Source organism: Musa acuminata, chromosome BXJ3-6 (assembly GCF_036884655.1).
Source record: "Musa acuminata AAA Group cultivar baxijiao chromosome BXJ3-6, Cavendish_Baxijiao_AAA, whole genome shotgun sequence".
Lineage (NCBI taxonomy): Eukaryota > Viridiplantae > Streptophyta > Magnoliopsida > Zingiberales > Musaceae > Musa > Musa acuminata.
In genome coordinates this window covers 9934378-9940377 of record NC_088354.1, presented here as the reverse complement: position 1 = coordinate 9940377, position 6000 = coordinate 9934378, and positions in this window count along the sequence as shown.

Below are 6000 nucleotides of genomic sequence, written 5' to 3'. Positions count from 1 at the left end.
AGATATATAGAAACTGTGTTATTACTATTGAAAGTCACGATTTGCTAGTAGATCTTATTCTACTAGAATTTCAAGACTTCGACGCTATCTTGGGTATGGACTGGCTTTCCGCATACCATGCAAGTGTCGATTGTTTTCGGAAGACTGTTACTTTCTCACCTCTAGATCAACCACCTTTCAAGTTCATTGGGATTCAAGAAAAGTTCCCTTCTATTATTTCAGCCTTGAGTGCTACCCAACTATTACTGAAGGGATGTCAGGGATACTTGGCCTTTATTTCTGGAGAAGAATCTAAGAAGACAGTATTAAAGGACATCCCCATTGTACGGGATTTTCCAGATGTTTTTCCTGAAGATCTACTTGCACTGCCACCAAATAGACAAATTGAATTTACAATTGATCTTCTACCTGGTACTGCACCTATTTCTAAACCTCCATATAGAATGGCACCAATTGAGTTGGAGGAGTTAAAGAAACAGATCCAAGAGCTTTTGGACAAGGGTTTTATTCGACCTAGTGTATCACCTTGGGGTGCCCCTGTCCTATTTGTGAAGAAGAAAGATGGATCTATGCGACTATGCATCGATTATAGACAACTTAACCAAGTGACCATAAAGAATAAATATCCTCTTCCTCGAATAGATGACCTGTTTGATCAACTTCAAGGTACTCAGGTATACTCAAAGATTGATTTGAGATCCGGGTATCATCAACTAAAGATAAGGGAAGGAGACATACAGAAAACTGCCTTTAGAACAAGATATGGTCATTATGAATTCTTAGTAATGCCTTTTGGACTCACAAATGCACCAGCTGCCTTCATGGATCTCATGAATAGAGTGTTCCACCCTTATCTCGATAAATTTGTAATTGTGTTTATTGATGATATCTTGATCTACTCCAAAAGCATAGCAGAGCATGAACACCATCTTAAGACAGTTCTGGAAGTCCTGAGGCGAGAGAAACTATATGCCAAGTTAAGTAAGTGTAACTTTTGGCTCAATGAAATTATGTTTCTCGGTCATGTAATTTCGAGCGCTGGCATATCTGTTGACCCTCACAAGATTGAAGCTGTGATAAAATGGAAGCAGCCTTCTAATGTTTCAGAGATTAGAAGCTTCTTGGGTTTGGCTGGATACTATAGAAGATTCGTAGAAGGCTTTTCAAAAATAACAGCACCATTGACCAAGTTGACACAAAAGAACATAAAATTCATGTGGGATGATAAATGTCAACAAAGTCTTCAAGAATTGAAGAAGAAATTAACCAGTGCTCCTATCTTGGTGATTCCTTCAGGAGGAGAAGGTTTTGTAGTGTATAGTGATGCCTCACTACAAGGGCTTGGTTGCGTTCTAATGCAAAACGAGAGGGTAGTTGCTTATGCATCGAGGCAATTAAAGCCTCATGAAAAGAACTATCCTACTCATGACTTAGAACTAGCAGCTATCATTTTTGCACTGAAAATTTGGAGGCATTATCTATATGGACAGACTTTCAAAATCTTCACAGATCATAAGAGTCTCAAATATATTTTTACACAGAAAGATTTAAATATGAGACAAAGAAGGTGGTTGGACTTTCTAAAGGATTATGATTTTAATATCAACTACCATCCTGGGAAAGCTAATGTAGTTGCTGATGCCTTAAGCAGAAATACCTACAGTCTTGTAGCCTATATGAATATTCAAAGGAATTCTATGATAACGGAGTTAGCAGACTTAAAACTTAAACTTTTATCGGAGACAAATAAAGGTTTTCTTGTGTGTTTGATGGCACAATCATTTTTGGTGGAAAAGGTTAAAGAAGGTCAAAAGGAAGATACATATCTTCAAATGATAGTTAAGGAAATAGCTCAAGGTTCTAGACCTGGATTCCTCCAAGCCGAAGATGGTTCTATTACATTCCACAATCGACTTTGTGTTCCCGAAAGCCATCCAGTAAAGATGCAATTATTAGAGGAGGCACATAGATCAAAATTTAATATCCATCCCGGGACTACTAAGATGTATCGAGATTTACGCCAAAACTATTGGTGGCATGGTATGAAGAGAGATATAGCAGAGTTTGTTTCTAAATGTCTGATATGTCAACAGGTGAAGATAGAACATCGAGTACCTGCGGGAAAGTTGCAGAGGATTTCGATTCCTGAATGGAAGTGGGAACAAGTCACTATGGATTTTGTGACAGGATTACCCAAGACTGTGAAAGGATATGACGGAATTTGGGTAATAGTAGACAGACTTACTAAATCTGCTCACTTCCTTCCTATTAACAAGAAGTATTCATTGGATAAACTAGCAAGCTTATATATTAAGGAAATCATTCGATATCATGGGGTGCCAGTTAGCATTATCTCAGATAGAGATCCAAGATTCACCTCTAAATTTTGGGGAAGTCTACAAAAATCTTTGGGCACGCAGTTAAAATTTAGTACAGCTTTCCACCCCCAAACTGATGGCCAATCTGAAAGGACAATACAAACTCTTGAAGATCTCTTAAGAGCATGTGCTTTAGACTTTGGTGGGAGTTGGGATATGCACTTGCATCTAATTGAGTTTTCTTATAATAATAGCTATCACTCTAGCATACAGATGGCTCCATTTGAAGCTCTTTATGGAAGAAAGTGCAGATCACCTGTATATTGGGATGAGGTGGGAGAACGGAAGCTTTTGGGGCCTCAGTTAATTCAAAAAGATGCTGATAATATTCGAATTATACGCCAAAGATTATTAACAGCTCAAAGTCGTCAGAAAAGTTATGCAGATCGAAGGCGAAGAGATCTAGAGTTCGAAATTGGTGAGCACGTCTTCTTAAAGGTGTCGCCAACCAAGGGAGTTATGAGGTTTGGTCAAAGGGGAAAGTTAGCCCCAAGATTTATTGGCCCATTTGAGATCTTACAAAAGGTTGGGCCTGTAGCATACAGATTGGCATTGCCCCCGACTTTGGCTAGCATCCATGATGTATTCCACGTGTCAATGCTTCGAAGGTATATCAGGGATCCATCACATGTCATATCTTACCAACCTCTACAATTACGAGATGATGCCACTTTTAGAGAACAACCAACCCAGATCTTGGAAAGAAAAGAACATGTTCTAAGGAACAAAATTATACCTTTGGTAAAGATTTGTTGGCAACACCATTCAGACCAAGAGGCAACATGGGAAAGAGAAGAAGATATGCGAGAGCAGTATCCTCATCTATTCTATTAAGGTAAGCTAAATTTGGGGACCAAATTTCCTATAGGAGGGGAGAAATGTAATCACATCAAATATTTAAGTTAAGAATTGATTTTCTTTCCTTACTTGTTATTATAATTTAAGGAAATCCTAATCTACTTCCTTGGGAAATCCTAATCTACTTCCTTATTTGTTGATATGAATTAAGGAAATAACTAGTAAGTATTCCAAATATGATGATATCATATTTGGTAGTATATTAAATGGAAATAATTTATATTAAATAAATACGAAAATTAAAATTTATTTCCCTTAATAGAGGCTCACCTCCTCCTATTTAAAGGGGAGGGATTTCTCTCCTTCGTTCCTCACCTAGTCGAGCCTGGCAGCGGGAGGAACGAGGAGTTACACGCTGTTGACAAGAGAACGAGGAGTTATACCCTATTGACAAGAGGTAGGTTTCCCTATCTTTCTTAAAAGTTTTAGCTTTTATTTTGATTCTTTAAATGTTGAAAGTTTTATAGTTTGAAAAATGTGTATCAATTCTTTAAATGTCAAATTTTTTGTATTAAAGTAGTCAGTTAAAGTTTTCAAAATATTCTCTGACCCATGATTAAGGTTTTTATTGTAGAATTAAATATGTTAAAAAGGTATATGTTTTATATGATATATTTTCTGTATTACAGTTTATCTTTAATCTTATCTGGATTAAAATCTTGTTAGACTAGAATATGTTATCTAAAATCCCTTTTTGATATTCTTTGATCTGAATTTTAAAATATATTATTCTGAATGATTTAAAATATGACTAGAATATGTTGAAATTTTATGTGTTGAAAACATGATTTTTATTTGAATTTAGAAAGCTATTTCCTTGTGTTAAAAACTTATCTCCTAGTCCCTCTTTTAATGTCTTATGATTTCTAGTCAAATTGAGAATGTTATTTCTTTGTATTAAAACTTTTCTCTTCATGCATTATTATGTTTTCATATATGTTGTTAATGGGTATATGCTATGACTAGTCCATGGGCTAAGGCTGGATCAGTTTTATGTAATGCATGCTCAATCATGTATAATGCTCATGACCAATAGATGGACTGGCTCAATCTAGCCCAATATTATTGTTGAACTTGAGCCCAAATATTGATTGAATTAAACTATACTTGATTAGTCTAGATCGATTCAGGGTGATTCCGAATTGATTGACTTATTCAAGTTAGTTTAACCTAAATTGAACTTAATCTAGTCTAAATTATACTAGTCTAGGGTGGTTCCAGACCAGTTAAATAAGGATTAGAGATCAGTTCAGTTAGGCTCTAGTAAATCGAGTTCAATTGAATCGATTAAACTAGAGTTCAAGTCAATTGAAGGTTAATTTACATTATTTGATATTGATGATTTTTGAAAAAGATGTTTTAAATATGTTATTTCATCCCGAAATGGATATGACCAGTGTGAGATTATATTCCTGCCAAGAGCAGGTAGGGCGATTCCCTTCGGGGATTAGCGGGTCGTCAGACGTGGCGACTGGACGGTTCCTCCATCCGCTGTTGGGAGGAACGTGTCCCCACTTTGGCGGGTGTGGGACACCACTCCATCCGCTGTTGGGAGTGTGATATGAGTTTGCCTCCATCCGCTGTTGGGAGAACACAAACTCATCCCGTAGGATAAAGCCTCTCCATCCGCTGTTGGGGGAGTGCTCCTTCGGGTACTTGATATACGCCAATGGGATGATTGATTGAATTTTGATCATGTATTTATCTTGATTTGACTTTTGGGGTTCCTACTCAGCGTTGCTGAATTTTCTTTGTTTTTGATTTTCAGAGCAGCCTCCCTCTAGTACTAAATCGGATTCCAGTGGAGAGCGAACATTCCTCTACCGCTAGGTAGAGCCACTTGGATGACTCTTGAAGTTAACTTTTCTATTTGTAATTTGATGAATAAATGAATTGTAATAAATGGTTATAGATGATGAATAAAGTGATATTTATTTATTTGGCCCGTGTGAAAATATATGAAAAAAAAAAAAAAAAAATCAGGATGTGACACCATTTGTCTTCCGACTTAAATATTAATTTAATTTTTAATGTGAAGGATTTAACTCTATGTCATGAAACTTTTGACCCTCCTTTATTTACCGATGTTTCTGTAGATGACAGTTCTCCCAAAATTATCCCATTACACAAGGATAATATAAAAGTCATTCTTCACAACCATGTCTACTATTAAAGACACTCTTGTATTAAAGACACTCTTGTATTAAATATAATCATTTATTGTTTAGATATCCTAGAAATCATATTTTAGATTTCTATATTACATACTAATAATTCTTTAAGAGATTACTCGGACTTTATGGATGGATGAGTTACTTCATATTTAAATAAAAAAATTACATCTTCTCTCTTCTATTATCTTTCTCTCCTCTCTAATCTCTAATGTGTCTCCTCTCTTTTATGTAATATATGATCTCATACTTTTTTGTTTCTTTCTTTAATCTCTAATCTCACTCCTCTTTTACTTTCTCTCTATTTCTCCTACATCAATTGTACATCTAAAACAGTAAAGAAAGAAATGAGCAGAGGCATCATCATCCCTATTCAAGTGTTTATATTAAACGTTTGCAACTACCAAAACAATAGCATAGCACAACCACAACAGCATACCAGTGTGACCTGCTAAATTTACAATATTTTTTAGATAAGCACTTAGTCTTGCAAGGCAAAAAACCATCAATGTGAATTACAGGCTACATATCAATTGCATACGATTGAGAAGTGTGGCACATAAAGCTTGATATCTGTTTCCAAGAAGTCCATT